This window comes from Anabrus simplex, chromosome 7 (genome assembly GCF_040414725.1).
Source record: "Anabrus simplex isolate iqAnaSimp1 chromosome 7, ASM4041472v1, whole genome shotgun sequence".
Taxonomy (NCBI): Eukaryota; Metazoa; Arthropoda; class Insecta; order Orthoptera; family Tettigoniidae; genus Anabrus; species Anabrus simplex.
In genome coordinates, this window is record NC_090271.1 from 229,203,968 (window position 1) to 229,227,308 (window position 23,341).

The 23,341-nt window shown below is 39.0% G+C and overlaps 1 protein-coding gene across 5 annotated transcripts in view; it reads left to right on the plus strand.

The window, feature by feature from the left end:
• LOC136877494 (chromodomain-helicase-DNA-binding protein 6) overlaps positions 1-23,341 on the plus strand; it is a 703,291-nt gene that overhangs the window by 543,356 nt on the left and 136,594 nt on the right. The window lies entirely within an intron of this gene.

Consider the following 23,341-nt stretch of genomic DNA (forward strand, 5'->3'; position numbering starts at 1 on the left):
TTTATATACGATTTTTGTTTTTATCGCTAATTAAGAAAAACTAACACCTCCATTGGTTATCTGTTCAGCGGATTGTCCGTTGCCCAACTTGATTTTAAAACTGTACAGTCTCCCAAAAAAAAAGAATGAGCGCATTGCTGATATCGACATTGCTTAGTTTCACCTCTCATGAAGATGTCTTCAGACCCACAGGCATTGAACAAATTAATAAATAAACACAACAATTCCTTATATAACATCATTCCTGTAATATATCTTGAAATCATGAGTGTGCTCATTTGTTTTTGCAGCGACTGTACATTAACACTCTTATACAAGAGTTCACAAACATAACATAATATGACTATGTACACATGCATAGACTGGCAGTAGACATGGCTTCATATGATTTTTATATTTTTTTATGTTGTTAAAAATCATTTGAGTGCTAATATGTGATCTGTCACAGAAGAAAGGGAAGCTTTTCAATGTCAACTATCTCAAACATAGCCTACTTTAACGTCCATTCCATTATTGGCGAATATAATGTAATGTGCCCACTCCCAGTCCATTGTGCATATAGCAGAGGTGTGACTGTGCTGTTTATTTTCTACTTCCTTCAACTAACCTGTTAACACCCCTGGGTACATAAGTTTTGTCCCTTTCTCTGTCAAGGTTGAACACTTTTATCCCTGTTGGAATACCACATCGTAAATATTTCTCGATGCAGGGCAATCGGAAACCAGCCTAGCTGTTGGTCATTGTCAGCCTCTTGTATTAATGGAATCTTATGGTACATTATGGTGTAGTTTCTAACTCATCAGTACAAAGCAGGAAAGCTAAAATGAACATTTATCTTTGCGTTCTAACTGCTGAGAATTGTCGAGTTTGAAATCTGCAGCAAAGAGAAAACTTGTCATAACCATCAATAATAGAATGAATGTCATTGAGTGGTTGAAGAAAGGTTACCTTTTCACAAATTTACCATCAGTGTTTTATGTTGGTGCTACATCATTGCACGCCCTAATGACTAATAAAGAAAGTGTTGCAGTTTGCTGAGAGTTCTCACAGTTCACCTGGACTCGCTAAACGAAAATAATCGAAAACCTCATATTTAAATGAACTGGATGTTGTGCCATTAACATGGCTTCAACAAAAGGACGTCTTAATGGTATGTGGCAAATATTTGAGGACAGGCATGGCATTGGAGAATTATACATCGAAGGATGAAAACTAAGTGGTGATAAATGCAGCAGAAAATCTTATAGTTTTAGCGCATAATTGAAACACACAATCTTGTTGTAAGCCAAATGTATAGCGCCAATGAAACTGGAATTATTGGAAATAGTCAGCAAGTGGGCGGTGCATTTAGGGGCTTGCAGCTGTGAGGTCGTATTCGGGAGATAGTGGGTTCGGACTTCACTGTTGGCAGCCCTGAAGATGGTTTTCCATAGTTTCCCATTTTTGCACCAGGCAAATGCTGGAGCTGTACCTTAATTAAAGCCATGGCCACTACCTTCCCACTCGTAACCCTTTCCTATCCCGTCTTCGCTATAAGACTTTTTTTTTTTTTGTCGGTGCGACATAAAGCAACTTGTAAAAAGAAATTTATATATTTGGATGTACTTACCAAGGAAAACCCCAGCAGCTGCTGAAGTGATTCTGCTCCTTGTCACAAATCTAGTAAAGAGCACGACACCATCTTGTGCTTTGCAAATGCTGCTGGCGACTAAATATGCAATTCTTAATCATACACTCCATGTTTACAATGCAAATTGCCTGTTTTTGTTAAGTTAACATTAATTTTGTACATGATACATCTGTTTTGAACACTTTTTTCTGGAACTTGGCGTTGTATGGAAGTGAAACATGGACGATAACTAGCTCAGAAAGAAAGAGAATAGAAGCTTTTGAAATATGCTGTTACAGAAGAATGCTGAAGGTGAGATGGATGGATGGATAGATAGAATCATGAATGACGAGATTCTGAATCGAATTCGTGAGAGGGGATCACTTTGGCTAAATTTGACCAGAAGAAGAGATGGAATGATAGGGCATATCTTAAGACACCCAGGACTTCTACAGTTGGTTTTTGAGGGAAATGTAGGTGGTAAGAACGGTGAAGATAGACCAAGATACGATTATGACAAGCAGATGTAGGATGTAGTAGTTATGTAGGAATGAAAAGTTTAGCACAAGATAGGGTGGCATGTAGAGCTGTATCAAACCGGTCTATGGACTGTAGACTCAAACAACAATGATACATCTTCTTTTTTTTTTTTTTTACGTCACACCGACACAGATAGGTCTTATGGCGACGATATGTGTTTTGTATTGTTAACGATAATCTAAGATTTGAATTGATGTTTGTATTTTATAAGCTGATACATTTAATTTTTTTATCATTTAACCAAAGTTTCAACAGTTATTATAGATGTTTAAAATTATTTTTTGTGTCAAGTTAAGAATTTGGGATTATAATGATGATCTAAGTCCAAGAGTGTGTTTGGTAATTTTACACTGCTGAAGAAAAGGACAGTTCAAGTTTCTCGAATCATCTATGGCTTTTAATAACAACAAATTGTTAATAGTATTGACAGGTTGGGACAAGGTGTTTAAATAAATGAATGTATGATCAATCGTAAAAGTAGTTAGTGAGACGTAAAACCAATAACATTCTTATTACTCTCTTTTTTTTATTAAGTTAGTTTAGAGTCACTTTAACCCTAAGGTCTTATTGTGATTTCTAATTGTAGAATTTATATTAATGAGTAAAACGAACTTAATGACTGGATTGTTTTTATTACATTGTAAACTTACTTCTGTCCAAAAATTACCTATATGGGCCTGAGTTATGACATATTAAATGATCCCTTTGTTAATGATCTTGCCCTCTATATTAATAGCAACAACCGTGAATATTTCTTAACTAAAGTAAACTTGTGTCCTCATCCCGAGGTGGTGCAGATCTTTTTAGGGGTGCCCCCCAGTGGACGTGAGCTATGTGAACCATTTTACTGCATATCAAACTTACTCCCATTCTTAAATCTCTTGCAATACCAGGAATAAAACTCTGGCCTCCAGGAATGGCAGCTAATTGTGCTAACTGTTATGCTGGACGACATTCTTAACTAAAAAACACAGACTTGTCGTATGAGCCATGCATGCTTGAAATGTGCGGTTCGGACATGCGAAACTACATATTTGTGCGGCATCGTCAGTCCTGCACTACACTGCGGAAGTGGACATTTCTTAATTACGAAACACGGATGTATCACATGACTTTGACGTGGGTTTCACAGATGAAACTATTCACATATTTCTGTGATGTCATGATGTCATTGACCTGTGCCCGTTTCAAAGTGGAATCATTGTTCATCTCTGACAAATTACGTTGGGGGGTCTTATATGGAAGCTTTACTTCTTTTTTTTTTTTTTTTTTTTCTTTTTCTCGAAAAACCAGGGAGGGGTCTAATATCCTAGGAAATGGGGTAATTAATTCAGCCACTGGACTAAGGGGTTATTGCATCCCTTAGAAATTATAAATGGAAAATTGTAGGACTGTTATTTTCCAAAGATACGATATTAAATAGGTGCTTTATCTTGCTCATAAATCATCGGACCTAGTAACTGCTCAGAACATAACTCAATTGTGAAGAAAATTGTAAGTTTATGTTGAAGAGCACACCATTGATTTTTATTGGTTACTGACAAAGATGAAGTTGAAAGATTGAATGTCTAAGATATCCTAATGACTATTGAAAATGTTAATTTTAGAGAAGTGGATGATTATCACATTTAAGATGTGATTTATACTGATGATGTATTTCCTGGGCATCATATTTTGAATGATGACGAAATGGTAACTAAGAGCATGTGCGGCAACTCGGTGATCACCTGTGAAGTGACAAGTGAAAGTCGAGCCGGCTGAGACTTCAGTGGACTTCTTGGAGCAACAGGTCCGAATAAGCAAGGCTATTTTTTAATTTGTGGAGGAGCAAAAATACTACCACAAGGTGTGGTTAGGATTACATAACTTTACTAAACAAATGAACTATGTAAGATGGTTAAGTTCAAGAAGCTCTCCTACTTTGACCATGTCGTTAGGCACCCAGAAAGTTAATCCCTCCGTTACTTAATTATACAAGGGAAGATCCAGTGAAAGAGAGGTCCTGGGAGACTGTACACGTCCTGGCTGGAGAATCTGTGACAGTGGTTTGTTTAAACAACTATTTTGTAATTCTGCGCAGCCACCGACTAAATTAAGGTAGCCAAGTGCATCACCAATGTCCGATGGTGGATAATGCATTAGAACAAGAATTATTGAGAAAACGCGTACCATTCAGTATAAGCTATACATACAGGGCCTTTGTTCACAAGGCATGCATAATGGTATGAGACTGAAATTGCCGCTTGGGCTGACAATGGTCTTTAACAGTGGCAGTTTAGTACACTCTGACACAGTAGAGAAACTTGAGCTGCTAACTCGTGAATAATATTACCAGCTTATGAAATATAACCAATGAATGTTGGCTCAAGTGATAAGTACAGTAGAACCCTGATAATTCAAAATCCCGCCTAATTCGAAGAAACTCTCATTCCCGGAAACGTCAGGTATGGTTATGCATGTTATTTAAATTGTTTAATTCAAAATACAGTTAATTCGTAATTCGGAGGACAATGTTGGTCCCATTACCAAAATTCAGACTTTTAATTAAAAATTGCCTTCACATTTTAAGAAAAATTAGTATTTTACAGAGTCATTTAAATGCACAATTTATCCACCTCGTGATAGAATGTGTCTTACGGAACGCGCTGGGATAGCTTTCTGTACTTTCACTCACTTCGGTGTGTATACAGTGTGCTTCATATTTGCTAAGTTTGAGTAAAATCGTAGTTTTTTTGTATTCAGCGTTTTAAGGAATGCCACAGTGTCACGTAGCAGGAAGTGTGTGGCGATTCAGACTTTTTTTTTAATGCCAAGCCCAAACGGACTTAATGATTTTAAAGGAAAGTAGTGCCAGCCGGGAAATCATACAAGGGTGGGGGTCATTGTACTGTACTGCAATGCACACGGAAGCTAGACACTTCCTCCCTTCATCATAGGAATTTTCATTAGCCACAGTGTTTTGGAGGACGTTGCGCACTTTCTGTGCATGTACAAGGCATCTAAAAAATGCAAACGGTACATTAATCCAAAAAATAAAGCATTTGCACAGGCGAGCCAGCATAATTTATCCTCGAAAGTTAGGAATTTCATAATACACTCGAGTCCCGTTCATCCGAACACCATTAATCCGAAAATCCAGTTAATCCGAACTGAAATATTCAATTTTAAAAAATCTCCGTATTGAAATGAAAGAACATATTATAGAATGAATATTTACTTGCATTTTATTAGTCATATTATACTAGAATAACTTCGTGTAAACATAATTACACACCATAAACCATCAAGCATTGGTTGCTTATCTTTACAGTGTCTGTTAGTTTCTTTATGCCGTAGTGATTGGAACCTACTTGAATATGCAGTTAGAAAGCAGCATATTTTATTAATGCAATTGCTAAAAAATGGACATTTCAAATTGCAGTATGTACTGTACTGTATTGTAGAAACTATTTTCCTCAGACTGTTGAGGCCTGGCCTTCTGACCCCTACTTGGCAGGTTCGATCCTGGCTCAGTCCGGTGGTATTTGAGGGTGCTCAAATGTCAGGCTCGGTATAAGTAGATTTACTGGTATGTAAAAGAACACCTGCGGGAGAAAATCCCGGCACCTAGGCGTCTCCGAAAATCATAAAAATAGTTCGCGGGACGTAAAAACAATAGAAAATACCTTCTGGTTAATCCAAAAATTTCGTATTCCGAACAGACTCCGGTTCCAATTAGTTTGGATTAACGAGACTCTACTGTATTCCATATTGACCTGGGATTACAATGAATTAAATATATTTTGGATCCACCTTTTCAATACAATAATAGTTTTTGATGTGAAATATATCACATGCTGTTCACAAAAGAATGGTACTAGTTTTGACACTTATTCTCTGAATGTCATCATCAGCCAAGACCTCTAAATGTAATAAAAACAAAGACAGAGATAAGCTTATTTGGAGCTAAATCACTGAAAGGAGAAGAACAAGGTCCAAATTACCATGACATAACAGGTTTGATACATTAACCTCAAAAGATCAATACAGTATATACAGTTTAGGTATAGAAGTTGCCATGATGAGACGAGAGTGAGCAGTTACTCAAATCTTCCTTCAACTTGATAGCAGGTTATTTCAGAAATGGAAAAGAGCTGACATTAAAAGAGGGGCGATAAAGAACGGGTATAAACAGCAAAAGAAACATTCTCAATAGGCCGTGTACACTCTAACGGGCCAGTTTGTAAATGTGCTGCTACGCTTGCAAAACATTATAAGTATAAGTTTGTGTCAATGAAGTGTGAGTTAATCGCATTCAAGCTTTCGAATTAGGTATGGATAAGGACCTGAAAAATTAACATCTATTTTTCCAAAATTAGCATCTTTTTACAAAGTTAAAATAAACGCATGGTATTATTAATTTTAACTATTCCAAGTTTATGAAGTGCAATTATTGTCCTTGGTTCACACACAATGCAAATTCATTGTTCAAACAAAAGCATTGTCAATACTTTGTCATTGATTTTTTTCAAATTGCACCGTCTGTCTGTAACCACTGTGTTGTAATGAGACAATTGCTTGCTATCTACATTGTTCATTGGGGTCCACAACAACTCAAGACAGTATTTAGCAAATATGCTGAACTCTGTCTGAACTGCAGTTAATGCAAGTATGACATCACATTTTTCACTTTCTGTCATCTGGGTTTGAATTGCATGTTTCAGAGAACAGTAACCAGACCAGATATTATTTCATGAGAGATCTTTTACTCCAAACAATTTCTCAAGCTCATCTAATTTATCAGTGTTATTCAAAATTATATTTTTGGATACAAAGCTTGAAATATCGACACAAAATGCTTATGGTTGGGGTCTGTAGCTTTCAATGTGGCTAACTTGCACTGTGAAGAATGAGCAGCTTTTTACACGTGTCCCTACATGCAGCCTGCTGTAGAGGAGTGAGCTTAATCAAAGCATCATTAGTTGCTGCAGAAAAATTCCCCTCACAAATGAAGGTAAAATTGGCGTCAAGGTTATGCAATTTGGAGTAAAGGAGATGAGAGGTAGGATACGAAGACCCTTCAAGTTCAGTAAGGAGGTCAACCAATCCACCTGCATGATCTGTGACAAAAACCACTTCTCGGTCACTCAGATCAGTCAGATACTTAATACCACAGTTGTTGATGTCTTTCATGTCAGATATCTTGAAAAATGTAACATCAGTAAAGTAAGCACTCAAATAGAAGACAGCCTGAAACCAGCTATTCCATCGGATTATGACAGGTGCAAGATAAAGCTTTGCTTTCCTTGAAGCACCATACTCTGATGTTAAGAATTGTAAATAATTATATTTTCGCTTTCTTGAGTTCAAAAATGCAGACTTTACTATCGCAACCACATGATTTAAATCTGCCATCACTGCAACCCAGCTATTGCCAACCAAGCTGATCTTATGTGCCCGGCACTGTACATGCATTAAGTGAATCCCCTATGACCACACTTAATGTTTTATAACACCGGGTCATGTACGGGGCACTGTCACTAACAAACACTTTAACTGCATCATATGGTACACTATAACTGCGCAGAGCTTCTAAAACAGTACTGGAGCAGTTTGTGGCATTTCCTGCATCAAGATAGTTCACAGAAACGTGCAGCTATCTTTGCGATCTGGCTGGGACTTGGAATATGATGATAAAAACACAATGGCCCATTCTATCTGTACTTTCATCACAGAGTATGTTGATGTTCTTCCCCACTAGAGCCTCTGCTGATCTTTTCTTGTGGTCAGATGCAACTTCTAGCAAGGAAGAAAGACCTCAAATTATAACAAAATAATTTAAAATTACTGGATCAATTGGGTACGGGTAAGATAGTTTGATATGGAAATTGCACTCAAATTCGGTATCCTTCAATTTTGCGGGTGGTTTCGATGTCGTAATACCTAAATCGTACCCGATCAATGAAATCTAAACTTACCCGGTAAATATACTTCATGTAGAGTTTTCACACATGGCAGCTCTTCATTTGAAAACTCGGTAATCCAGGTTCTGCTCTTTGCTTTCCAGCTTTTCCAGAGTGGAGTGAGGTACCTGAAAAAGTGCATGCAACAATCTGTCATGTTCATGGCAAATGATGATTTCCATAAGATGACTCTTACAGTGCAAGATGATTGGATGCTTCTGATCATAATTTAGTTCTGACTGTTGCAGTCTAACGCCCATTCTGATGAGCCCCTTGTAACAATTTATAAACCATAAATACTGATATAAGTAATGAGATTTGTAACTTAAAAAGTCTACATTGCAATGAAATTGGCTGCTGCCATACTAAATGAGTATGGAAATAACTAAATTTAAATATTGACCATGAACTCTTCTTATTTTCCTTCATCTTCCCAGGGTGCTGGATTAAGAGCTCATATGATTCCAAATTTAATAACCTTCCCTGACACCTATTAACACCTGAAAGAAAATTGGATAGTATATCAGATAAACCTCCACTACTAAAGAAAACATTCAATTACACCCTTCACTCCATAATTCCACCAAACATTTCTCCCACTCTCCAAAACATCACAACTTCTCCCAACACAAACAACTTTCCTTATCCCACTCCACAATCCTCCTACGGACAACTCAAAACCCTTAATCACTATTTTCAAATGACCTCTACTCTCATTTCATATTTCACTGTCCAAAATTAACCATCTCCTCTATAACTCCTTCAGACAACATAACCATCACCTATACAAATAATATTTACAAAAACTTCTTCATTCACAAAAATGTTGAAATCTACTCTTTAATGTAATCGCACACTGTCTTATGTAATCCCTTCCTTGTACAGATAAATTATGGTTTTTATACAATAAGCTTAGAGCACAATGAAAATTAATGTTTCTAGCTTCTGGGCAATTTTGAGCATAATTCAAAGTTACAGTCATAGGTATTAACTGTTCAGCTACATCACCTCACGCGGCACAAACTTGTGCAGCTTAATGATACTGGTACTATAGAATTTGGCACATACCTTCACCTCCATAATAAGCCAGTGCTTCGTACACTTACTAGATAACTTCGGCATTGATGGTGACTTTATAAAAATGAAAATCCTCAGCCCGTTTCCAGTCATTGGACTGGGTCTGGAATGAAGTGAATGAAGCCCCATCTAGTGGCGAGGATGGGAATTGTGCCGGCTGCCGAAGCCTTTCACACTCCTGAGACAATGACTAATGACTGGCAGATGGTACCAAATTATATTGGAGAGGGTTGCTGGAATGAATGATGACAGAGAAAACCGGAGTACCCACCTGTCCCGCCTCCGCTTCGTCCAGCACAAATCTCACATGGATTGACCCGGATTTGAACCCAGAAGCGAGCGGTGAGAGACTGCCGTCTGAGCCTTGGAGGCCTGATGATTGTATACCTTGCGATAAAGTTGAGGTTATAACAGACGCATACATTGTAGTAAACAAAGTACACAAAGCAATGGCAGCCACAGGATGAGACCTAATAAGCCCAGATACGCATCTGACAAGCCTTTATAAAAGGTCTCATACGCGAAGAAAGTGTCCAAACGCTATCCTTCTCCCATAATTCTTGAAATTTGAAAACACTAGCATCCACACTGCCATGTTGTCTTCTTCACCAACACACTCGTTCTTATTGGTTAACACATAATGCGTCCTGCACTACTCAACTGTTTACATATTTGCCATTTCATCTTGAACGTAACTGCCTTGCACTGCTACTTGTTGCTAGGCGAGATTGCGTCACCTTACTTGCGCTATTCGTGCTTTTTCTGCCGTTACAGACTTCCCAAATTGCACAATCCCCAGCAAGATGAAACTGCCTTGCACTGCTACTTGTTGCTAGGCGAGATTGCGTCACCTTCGTGCTTTTTCTGCCGTTACGGACTTCCCAAATTGCACAATCCCCAGCAAGTTGAAGCAGCCTAACCTCCACTAATACAAATTTATACAATACAATAGACTCTCGACTATCCGGTCTAATGTGGCGGAAGATCAATCTGGATAACAAACAAGCGATATATTCCGAGTTCTACAAATACTGTCTTCCGATTCATAGTAAATGCTAGTTATAAGTGTTCGTTACGTATGCACGTACTGTGCTGCATGTTTCAAAAATTATTACAGGAAACGTAAAACGATCTGCATTGTAAATTACATATGAATAACACTTTTAAAATAAATAAAACATTAACATGAAACATAGGCCTAATTCTTACAGAAATTATTTAAACATATTCGATACACACATGTAAAACGGTAGAAAGGAGAACAAGCACAGTTCAAGCCGAGGAAATTGCCTATATCTCCAGGCGCCAGCCTAAACACGATGTGATAGTGTTGCCAGCTGGCTGGCGTAGGCTTCTTTGTGTTCACACTGGGAAGTAAACAAGTTCATCTTTTTGACGAGCTCAAACATCTTGGATGAGTGGTTAATGCAGTAGAGTTATTCTTATCTCTATAAAACAAAATAAAAGGCTTGTGTTAACCAATTAACACCCAGTGATCGATTTATAGATTGCTGCAGATTTTACTTTTTTACTCAAGTCACATGAATTCTCAAAGGACTTTTTTAACGTATATGTCATCAACAATGTTATCAAATTGTGTAAACATATTATCACCTTTCAAAATGTAGAATAATGTGTATCTTTTAATTCACAACTGAAAGGTGACAGTTTTGCGGTCTTGACAAACTCAAAATCAGAGCGATTATGAATGAAGTACATTAGTTAGTTATTTCTTTATTTTCAGATTATATTCAGAAATATGGCATATAGTAATTATGATCTAGTATTCATAGGAATTACACTTGATGAAGCACTGGATATTGTAAGAGATGATAACTTTCGAATAAGACGGATGATTATTGTGATACTGTTGATGTTCTGGTACTGCCTCCTGGTCCAGATATTCTGATGAAGATGAAGCACCTAGTGATGCAACAGGCATAGTAAATGTGACGATATTCTCAGACCAGTTGAAGTACATTTCACTACTTCTGAAAAGACTGACTTACCAGAAATGACATGTTCTAAACCTGAAAAATCAGCTAAAAAACTAAAACTTTGCAACCAAACTGCAAGATACGAAAAATGTGCGCTCAAGTACACAAAAATTCCGAAGAAATTACCACGCTTCAGATGGAAAGTGGCAAAAAATGAAAGAAAGTTTGAAGAATTGCACGCTATTTGAGATTGGAGGGAAAATTCTAAATTATAGTGATATATTTGAGTTTGTCATAGAAACTATATTGTATTCATGCTTGTATAAGAACACTTTCGACTTCTCATTTGATTCCGATGATCTCAGAGTTTTCTTAGGCATATTACTATTTTCAGGTTACCACAAACTTCCTTGTGAGAGGCACTACTGGTCAGAGGAGTCAGATTTGGGAATAGACTTTGTGAAAAAATACTGTATCTCGACCTGCCAAGTCTCCCGATTTAAGCGGGAGACTCCCGATTTTTCATTGTTCCTCCCGATCGCCGGGACCTATCTCCCAATTTTCAGAGCATTCTCAGTAATTTTTGTATTATTTTAAACTCCCATGGATTTTCTCATTCTATCGATATATGGCCGAGTATGGCTGGTTAATAGTAGTTCTAATAATATCAGATGGCAGTATGAGGCACGGTGGCCAGTCATGCTCCCCTTCGGTCTATAATACAGTCATTCTCTTTGCAAGCGAGTAACCTAACCTCAGAAGTAGCACGCCAATACGCCATAGTCGTCTACCTGGGCCAGGACCTGCAGAAGACCTTTGGGCCGCAAAACGTTTCCTGATATGGAAGTCGCTAAACTACAAGGGCTATTTTTTTTTTTTTTTTTTTTTTTTTTCAAGGTCCGATTGGTCACGAAATGAAACAGCAGTACAAATTTGACACTTTTCTATTAGTAACACTTACTGATACATCACAACTATTTTTCAACATAGTCGCCTCGCAGATTGAGACATTTGTCGTAGCGTGGTACCAACTTGTCAATGCCCTCTTCATAGAACGTCGCCTCCTGCGCCTGTAACCATCTTTGTACGCCGGTCTGCAGCGCCTCGTCGGTGTCAAAACGCTATCCTCCTAGCCAGCGTTTCATGTGAGCAAAGAGGTGAAAATCTGATGGAGCCAGGTCCGGACTGTATGCTGGGTGATCGAAAATGTCCCACTGGAAACGCTGCAGGTGGTTCGTGGTGGCAGCTGCAGTGTGCGGCCGAGCATTGTCATGGAGGAGGACAATGCCTGATGACAACATCCCTCTCCGCTTATTCTGAATTGCCCGTCGTAGACGTTGAATAGTCGCACAGTATGCGGCTGCAGTGATGGTGGAACCACGTTCCATGAATTCCACCAACAGAACTCCTTTCCGGTCCCAGAACACAGTAGCCGTACACTTTCTGTTGGAGAATGTTCGCTTGAATTTCTTTGGCTTACTCAGGGAGTGCGAATGCATCCACTGTTTGGATTGCTCTTTTGTTTCTTCCGTTTCAAAATGAACCCATGTCTCGTCCCCTGTGACAATTTTGTTCAAAAAATCCGGTCCTTCATCATGGTAGCGCTGGAGAAAAGCTAAAGCGGCGCCCATTCGCTGTGTTTTGTGACGGTCAGACAGCATCTTCGGAACCCATCTCGCACAAAGTTTGCGGTACTGAAGTGTCTCACTCACAATTGTGTAGAGAGGTGACCTGGAAATTTCAGGAAATGAAGCACTCAACACAGAAATTGTGATCCGACGATTTTCTCGAATTGCCTGATCCATACGCTGAACAAGATCATCGGTTGACACACGCTTCCTTCCCTGGCCGCCTGCATCATGGACGTCTGTACGCCCTGCTGTAAGGTTCCTGCACCATTGTCGCACTTTGCTGTCGCTCATGCACGTTTCACCATACACACGACTTATTCGGCGATGAATTTCGGCTGCATTGCACCCCTCAGCCTGAAGAAATCGAATTACACCGCGCACTTCACACTTGGCGGGCGAAGCGATCGTTGTAGCCATGTTTACGAGCACACTGCACGTTCACTACTGACGGGACTGAGGTGAGGCGCATAACGGTCATTTCAGAGACGTTGCGCAACACATCTGCGCAGCGGTTCATCATGTATTCGCGGGCGTTTGACTCTCGTGACCGATCGGACCTTGAAAAAAAAATAGCCCTCGTATGTGGGTGTGCGAGAGAGAAAACAGCGGCTATCATTACAGAAATGTGCATGGAAGATAGGGCAAAAATAGTATCACATTTGCAGGTGAATACATTTTCAGATGGTAGCAATAAAAGCGACTTGAAAATATATCCCATTGTTGTAACATTTTTTGGGCCTGAACTCGGTGAAATTGAGAGTTGTTTACTCTGTGTGCCTAATTTAGAAGGGGATGCTACTGGAGCTAACATTGCCAATCTTTTACTCTCAACTTTCCGGGAATTCTGCATTCTGTTAAAAAACTGCCTAGCTCTTGGTGCTGATAATGCTCCATGTAATGGTAGGATTAAAGAATATTGTGGCAGGAGGTTTGAAGCGGGAAAATAGTGACATAATCATCGTAGGCTGCTCTTGTCACCTAATTAATCTTGTTGCAGAGGAGGGTGCGGCGTGCTTGCCCGTAAATGTAGATGAAAGTATAATCGATATATTTCATTATCTGGATAGGAGTTCAAAGAGGAAAGAAAAGTTCAGAGAATTTCAGACTTTACACATCAGAGATCAGGAAAATTTGAAGCATGTGCCTACCTGATGGTTATCACTAAGAAGGCGTTTAGATAGGATTTTGCGACAGTGGAACGTACATGGGTGGAGCGGACCTTCATGACTGGTTGGCAGGAAAATATGATACTCCAATCCATGGGAAAAAGTGGTACTGGGCCCTCTTCATAAGAATTCTGGATGTATGGCTGTAGTAAATGTTTGTATTATTCGATAAAGAAATACATGGACGAGATTCCCTGGACTCGCTTGCATTCAGACGATGCTTGGGAGTGGAATATATGAAGATGTTTTCAAACAGGAAGAAGATGGGGCGACAACTTTAATTACCTCGTGCATTACAGTTTGATTTGATATTTGATGGAAGAGATCACTTTATGGCTAAACGCTGTTCGTAGACACATTGTCAGATGAAAGGCTGTAAAGGCAGGCCACTAACATTCTGCAAAAAGTGCGATGTGACACTTTGTCAAAGATGTTTTGAACCATACCACAGTTGATAAATGTTGACAACCCAAGTGTGTTTTAGTAATCCTGTGTATTGGCTTATATGTTCTGTGATTGTTTTAAGTTTAAACTTAAAAGACATGAAACAGACAGAAATGTATTTGTTCATAATTATGCTATGTTTTGATAACATTAATGCCCAGTGCTCTCTTTATAGACCAGGTTATTTCGGGCTACTGAGTATGTGGAGAGGAGAACAGTCAATATTGTTGATTTACTGTAGACTGAACTACAGTAAAACCTCGATTATCCGTCCCTTGATTAACCATTGTGTGGATTATCCGTTGTCAAAAAAATCATGATTTTTTTAAAAGCAATGTACAGTTGCTCCAAAACTGAATGAGCATACTCTTGATGTCGATGATGATAATAATAACAATAATAATGTTATTCGTTTTACGTCCCACTCACCACGTTGACAGTTTTCGGAGATACTGATATGCCGAAATGTTGTCTCGGAGGAGTTCTTTTACATGCCAGTAAATCTGCTGACACGAGGCTGACGTATTTGAGCACCTTCAAATACCACTGGACTGAGCTAGAATCAAACCTGCCAAGTTGGGGTCACAAGGTCATCGCCTCAACCGTATGGTGAGCCACTCAGCCCGGCTCTTGACATCAAAGTATCTTGATACAGTATTCTGCTTTGGAACAATTGTACGTTGACTCTCAGTCTCCTGAGTCCTTGATCATAACGTACAGTAACTACTGTGCGTACACGCGCATAAACCGGCAATCGGCATTGGAGACATTACTTCATACATTTCTTTACTAGGTAATTTTATGTTGTGTAAAATGATTTAACTGTTATAAAAGAAGAGGGGTGCTATTCAAATTCAACAGTCACAAACTTTATTATCCATTCCATTGTTGACGAGTAATGTACTGTAATGTGCCCTCTCCCAGCCCACGGAGTGTACAGTATGGCAGACGTCACCACGTACTTGCTTTAGGGAGCCGGTGTTACTTGCTCCACTCCGGACGGCTGTCAGTCATGTTGAAATAATAACATTAAGTTATTTATTAGACCACCTAATCAATACAAAATCGTCTTTAATGATTTACATAGATTTGTTAGCTAATAGTGATACATGTTTCGCCTTCCCTGAAGGCATCATCAGCCATAGTCTTAACCTTAAATTAAAAATAAGCGTCTAAATAACATGTAGTAATGAAATGAATTTTAAAATCTTGAAGAGATTTGAAGTAAAATAACATTAAAAATAACAATGATGGTTTGAAAATACAATGTGATGAGATATAATAGTGGAAGTATTGACAAAATTAACTTAGAAGGCTGCTAAAATAAGTACAATGGATAAAACAACAGATTGTTATACAACAAGTAGTAAGATTGCATAAAAGTAAAGTTGATAGTCTGGCGGTTATAATTAGATGATGGCGAAAAATCGTATATAATCAAAGTAAAGAAGAGAGAATAAAAGTCAAAGTTAGTCGAGAGATCCGGAGTTAATCATGATCTTGAAGATAAAAGACGAAAGTCAGATGCATATGGTGAAGTTGTAGAACACGTTGAGGTTATGAAGTTGGTGAATAGAAGTTGAAGAACAGTTTCAAATAGGATCACTATGGACCATCTCAAAATTTGAAGTGATGTTCAAATGTTGTAAATTGTGAGTTTGTAGATATTCTAGTTGAAAAAGCATATAAAAGTGGAATCATTTGACGGTGACAAAGATAGTTTGTAACATTATGAGTTAGAAGTATTTGCATCAGTAGACTTCTTGCTACGTGTGTTATGACTGAAGGTTTGTGCTGGAGGGGGATCTGTTTGCGTTGACGTAACTATTGGAGAGATTTGAAGTAAAATAACATAATAGTTACGTCACCGCAAACAGTAAGTATTTGTAAGTCCTGATTTCTCCCAACTCATATTTTATTTCTGTTAGCATTATTCATATTTTAAAACCTGGTATTAAGTACTGGTTGTAACAATATATACAGGAATGAACTACAAAATTAATGAATATGGTATTTACATGACACAAAATCATGTTTTTCACTTTCTTATCTCTCTCTCTCTCTCTCTCTCTCTCTCTCTGTGTGTGGGGGGGGGAAGCATTCAAAGCAAATGCTTGGATGGAGCCCTGCTTGCTTATTCGACCAGTCTTCACTAAAAATCCTGCATTTCTGCCTTACTGTTCATCCCCATGTTTATAATTACAGCAATAAATGCCTTCAGCTCTTATAAAGTCACAGCTTTCCAAGAAAACAAGATAGAGCTCTCCTGAAGTGGAGTATTTTGCTGTATTTTCATTTCGGAAAATTTGTTTGTCTCATGGACAATAGACGTTATCAACCGATCAGTAAAAAATAGCTACCAGTATTCTAGTTCTATTTTAGACCTATTGCCACAACTCATGAATCATCATGAATGGCTGACTAATCTGTAAGTAAATTTGGCTAATCCTGCATCGCCCATTCTCCGCGATCTCCAGGATATGCTTGAAGTCAGCACGGTATGACTGGGACTGGGACAAGTCACAATACTATCACATCCTCCATGATTTCTTGAGATGCTGATATCAATATCGTCGTTTGAATCACTAATGGATATATCACTTTCATGGTCACTATCATCAAAATCAGCCGAAAGAGACTCAAGAATCTCTGCTTCTGTCAGACTGTGCGCCGCCATCTTGCTTCACGTGACTGCTTTCCATTGTCAAGGAATCGGAGCAATTTTGGCAAGCAAAGAGAGACTAAAACGCACCTATTTGGTTTCTTTCAGATTCCGGAAGGGACCAGCACTTACGAAACGAAGTACAAAAGCCCTGGCATCCTAGGTAACCTAGCAACGAATGGCGAAACAGTGTCGACTCGGGGTCGACGCACCAGCTATAATGCTAAATGACGGCTGTCGACCTCAGGTCGACACACAAGCGGAAAGGGTTAAAGAAAGGTGAACTAGTCTCAAATTTAGCATCAGAGTTTGGTGTGGGTGTGACAACATGCAGGACCTAATGAAGAATAAAGACGAAGTGTTGCAGTTTGCGGCGAGTTCTGACAGAGAGTTCGCATGGTCTCGCTAAAAAAAAAAAACAATGAAAGCATCATCTTTAAACAAACTGATGCTGCGTTATTCACGTGGTTTCAGCAAAAGAGAGGCGAAGTTGTACCTTTTAGTGGTCCTATGATAACAAAGCAGGCACAAATTTTTCAAGAAAAGATGGGGCTCTCAGGGTCCTCACCAGCCTCCAATGGTTGGCTACAAAGATTTAAGGACAGACATGGCATTCAAGAATTAAACTTCGAAGGAGAAAGACTAAGTGGTGACAGCAGTGCAGCAGAAAACGTTAGAAGTTTAAGCGCATAATTGAGAGATACAATTTTGTTCTAAGTTGAGTATACGATGCCGATGAAACTGGATTTTATTGGAAGTGCTTACCCCGTAAAACACTAGCAGCTGCTGAAGAGATATCAGCTCCTGGTCACTCGTATCATCTTCTTATTTATGGCCACTCTTTACCCTAAAGTTGGTGGGTAACATACATGTCTTCCAAGTGTTTCCTTTATTTGGCCAATAGCTTCATGTGGCAATTGGTGTGCTGTGTATAAATTGTACTGTTGATCTTCCGTTGCTCCTACATTCCAGTTTTCCCTCAAACAGGTTGGTGCATTGGCCAGAATGATGATGCAGGTGGCAATTCTATTTCTTCTCCTGTTTGAGATTTCAACATTTCAACATTATCGTTTGTGCTTTGTCTGTCCAAGGTATTTTTGGAATGGACTCCAGCACCCCTCCTTAAAGACCTTGAGTTTCATTTCTTCCATGTTTTGCAAGGTGCATGTTTCTTACCCCTAATTTACAACACTCCATTCGAAACTTTTCACGAAGTGCTTTAGTACCCCCATGCTGATAGTCTTAGATGGTAGTAGACACTTCTTTCAATGAGAAAGCTTCCTTAACCTGTAGAATTCAGGTGTTCACTTCTCTCGTATATTTTCCCAGATATCTGAAATCCTCTACCTGATTTAGTTTTCCTGCATCCGTCAGTATATTGGGAGTTTGGTAATTATCCCTTATACGGGTCATCTTGGTCTTCTGTACTGTACAGTTTGCCATTAACTTGTATCCCATGATTGTTGGTAGCTAAAAATTCCTTTATGGCTTCTTCTATATAGTTGTTAAATAATAATAGTGACAGTCCACATCCTTGTCTCACTCCCTCTCCAATTTATGCTTCTAGTCTTTGTTCATTTGTTAATACAATCTGGTTCTTGTAAAGATAGTAGAGTATTCTTCTGTCCCTGTAGTCTGTTTTCAGCTTTCTTATGATTTCAAACAGCACATTCCATTTTACATTATCATGGGCCTCTATGTCAATAAATGGAAGTGGCATTGGTCTGCTTGTTTCTAGAGGTTTTTCGATAATGACTCTAAGATTTAGGATGGCTTTGCATGTTCCCCTTCCCTTCCTAAATCTGAACTGTTTTTCTGAAATATTATCATCTATCTTCCTCTCCATGCAGTGGTAGATATTGGAGTTGTAAGTTTTAGGATCATCGCAGAGAAGGCTCAGCATTCTACGATCTCACACATCTGCGCTCTGTGCTTTTCTGGGACAGGAATAAGATTAATTTTTTCAAAATCTGTTGGGATTACTCCTGTTTTGAACATTTCTATTATTAGCCTAAATAGATGATGATGAGACTCCAGTTTGAAAATGGCGTGAAAGATCTATTTCAGTTGTATGCCCCACAAACTGGTTGCATAGATGAACATCTAGAGGACTTCTTAGAGGAATTGGAGAGACAGATTGAAGATAAGGAAGTACTATTGATGGGAGGTCTAAGTGCACAAGTTGGAATGGAAAGACAAGGAAAGGAAGATGTTGTAGGGCCCTTTGGATATGGAAATGTAAATCCAGAAGGCGAGTTGTTGGTGGATTTTTGCATGAGGAATCAAATGATTGTTGGAAACACCTGGTTTAGGAAGAAGAACAGTCAGAAGATAACAAGGTATGGTTGGGGAGACAGATGAACAAAGACCATGATTGATTATATAATCATAGAGAAAGAACACCGGAGGAACCTTGTAGTTTAACAGCCATGCCTGAAGAAGCCTTTGGTGGAGATCATAGAGTTGTGATAGGAAAATTGAAAGTTGGAAAGATTGAAAAACCCCAATTAGGAAGAGAGTTAAGGATTAAAGTATGGAAGTTGAAGGAGAAAAGCATACAAAAAGAATTTCAAAGGGAAATAATACCCTTGGTACCCAGGACAGAGGTGGGGAATGTTGAAGAGGAATGGAAAAGATTTAAGGAAGCACTGGTTGGTTGTGCAGAAAAGGTCATCAGGAAATGTGAAAGACAAAGAAACACACTGGTGGAATGAAAGGGTAAAGATTAAAGTGAAGGAAAAGAAAATGGCATGGAAAGCATGGAAAACATCTAAGACTGAAGAAAGTAGAAGAAAATATGTGGAGGCAAAGAATTTGGCCAAGAAAGTAGTGGAGGAAGAAAAGAGGAAAAGCTGGGCCTTATTCACACAGAAATTGAGAAATGATATGCAGGGCAGCAAGAAATTACTGTATGGTATCTTAAGAAACAAAAAGAGAGATAAAGTAAACACCAGATTTGTGAAGGATGAAGGTGGCATAATTTTAACAAAGCCAGAAGAAATAAGAAATAGATGGAGAGATTATTTTCAGAAGCTGCTGCACATAAGAATGGATGACAGTCATTCAATGGACGACGAGGAAAGGCAATTAGTTGATGAAGAAATGGATAAAGAAATTACAATGAATGAAATTGAAATGGCAGTAAGAAAGATGAATGGAAAAACTGCTGGAATAGATGAAATTTCAGTGGAGATGATAAAGGCAGGTGGAGCTGTAGGCCTGCAGTGGACATATCGGATTCTCAGGAATGTCTGGGAGAATAAGGAGGTCCCTGAGGATTGGCAAAGAGGAATAATTATCCCAATTTTCAAGAAAGGTGATAAGAAAGTTTTGAAGAACTACAGGTCAGATTAGACTTGCAGACAAGCCCCTGGAAGTAGTGGAAACGTTTAAATACCTGGGGAGTGAATTAATGGAGAATGCTTGACTGGATGCTGAGATTAGTAAAAGAATTCAAGCTGGAAGTTGTTTCTATCATAGTGTAAGAAACATGTTATGGGACAAAGATGTGCCGACAGAAGCAAAGAATACTATGTACAAGATGTATTACGTACCCATAACAACTTACGGAGCAGAAACTTGGACAATGACAAAGAAGGATGAGAGTCGAATACAGGCAGCCGAAATGAAGTTCTTGAGGAGTATGGTACAGAAGAATAGAAGAGACAAAATAAGGAATGAGAAAATCCAGGAAGAAATTGGAGTGGAAAAAATGAATGATAGAATAGAGAAGAGCCCTAAGATGGTTTGGGCACATAAAGCGAATGAGCGACAAAAGAATGCCAAAAAAGGTGGTGGAAATGCAAATCCAGGGAAGGAGAGGCCGTGGACGACCACGATTGAGATGGAAGGATACCATCCAACGCAGCATTATAGAAAGAAACCTGGACTGGGACACAGTGTTGGAGGAGGAGTGGTGGGAAGACCGAAGAAAGTGGAGAGGAACCATATTTGCCCCTACCCGGCTAGACCTGGATAAAGGGAAATGATGATGATGATGATGATGATGATGATGATATCTTCTTTGGCTTCATCTCCTAGGGCCTGTAAGATTTCTGCAGCGATTTCATGTGGTCCTGAAGCCTTTCTTTGTCTTCATCTCTTGAGAGCCTTATCAAATTATTCTCTAGTGTTGATGGTCTTAGCTCATCAACTTTCACTTGGTCCTCATTTTCTAGGACATATTTATCCATAATTCCTTGGTAGAGTCCTTCTGTGTACTCCTTCCAACATAGTGCTACTTCATTTTCTTCAATTAGGGCTTCGCCTTTCTTTACTCCATATGATCATCGAATTTTCTTTTGTTCCAAATTGTTTTCATATCTCAGTTGATGCTCTTTTGCCATTACCCTTCATTATAGTTTCGTCTCTGTCTTTGCAGATCTTTCTGTACCATTCTTCTCTTACTCCCCTTGCTTCTCTGCATGTTCTTCTGGGTTTCCTCTCACTTTGCACTTCGTACGTCTGCCATTTACTCCAGTATATATCCAGTGATATCGTACCAATTGTAACATACAGACTAGAAACGCTGGTAACTAATAAGAGACAATATAGTAAGATCCAAGAAGTAGAAATGAAATTTTTAAGAGCATCGGTTAAAAAGACAAGAAGAGAGAGAATTCAAAATATTAAAATCAGAGAAGAGCTAAATATAGAACCATTAGTACAGAACGTACAGAAAGCAAGGCTTAGATGGTTCGGACATGTAAGAAGAATGGGAAAGGAACGGGTAGCAAGAAGGGAATTAGAAAGAGAAGTTAAGGGAAAGAGACCACTTGGAAGACCGTGAAGAAGGTGGATGGATCAGATTTGGAAGGACATCAGAGAGTTGGGACCGAGCTCGATAGCTGCAGTCGCGTAAGTGCGGCCAGTATCCAGTATTCGGGAGATAGTGGGTTCGAACCCCACTGTCAGCATTCCTGAAGATGGTTTTCTGTTGTTCCCCATTTTCACACCCGGCAAATGCTGGGGCTGTACCTTAATTGAGGCCACGGTCGCTTCCTTCCCACTCCTTGCCCTTTCCTGTCCCATCATCGCCATAAGACCTATCTGTGTCGGTGCGACGTGAAGTAACTTGCAAAAAAAAAAAAAAAAAGAGAGAGAGAAACTGGATTGGATGTGGTGGAAATAATGGATGAGGAGAAGTGGAAGAACAGAAAGGAGTGGAGATGGCTTGTTAACCACACCCAGGCGACTGGTGTGGGACATTGATGATGATGATGATGATGATGATGATGATGATGATGATGATGATGATGATATATCCAGTGATCCAAGGTTTGTATATTGTCTTTTCCAGTCTTCCAAAACATGCATGAGCCATTTGAGGGCTTTCTTTTTTACTTCCTGACATATTCTTGAGGTCAGTTTTTATCTTCTTTTTTCTCTCTTCCTCTCTGAACTTTCCTAGTCACCTTTTACCTGCTTGATGTTCCATCTTTTGGATGGTGGTTTTATAACCTATCTTCTAAGACGTAATTGGCTCTTGATTAATATCAGATTGTGGTCCGTGTCCACATGTGCACCTGATTTAGCTCTTTCATGGTTTAGCTTGGATATGATAGCGATCTTTGTTCAGGTGTATCATCTTGGTTTTGAGTTGTTCAAAGCATATATTTTGCAATGACTAGCATATGACTTTTGCAGAACTGAATTAGCCTGTCACCTCTTTCATTCTTATTTCCAAAGCCATACTTTCCTGCACAGTCGCCTACTGAGCGATTGGCTGCGTGATTTGGGTCAAATAGTTTGCAGCTTGTATTCAGAGGACAGCGAGTTCGAACCCCACTCTCAGCAGCCCTGAAGGTAGTTTTCCTTCGTTTCACATATTCACACCAGGCAAATACCGGGGCTGTACCTTAAGGACATGGCCAGTTCCTTCAACTTCTAGCCCTTTGCTCCCCTTCATCATCATAAAACCTATCTGTGTTGGCGTAACATAAAGAGCATTGAATAAAAAACTTTTGCCTACTTTACCCTCGCCTACTGCAGCATTTTGCAGTCCCAATGATTAGGATATCATCTTGAACTGTCATTAATATTTTCTCCAGCTGTTCATATATATATATATATATATTCCGAGTATCTGTATGCAAGTGAATGCCTCAGAATGACAGGAACGAATGGACTGAGAGAAGTATGAGCGCAAGATCCTTCGCAAAATAATGGGTCTTAAGATAACGGATGGACAGTATAGACTCCGAGGAAGGGAAGAGCTATACAGGGATAATGAACAGCTGATGGAGTAAATAAGGAAACTACTGAAGTTCTAGGGACATCTGTTCAGAATAGATGCAACCCGACTAACGAAGCAGATTTTTAATATGTTGGAGA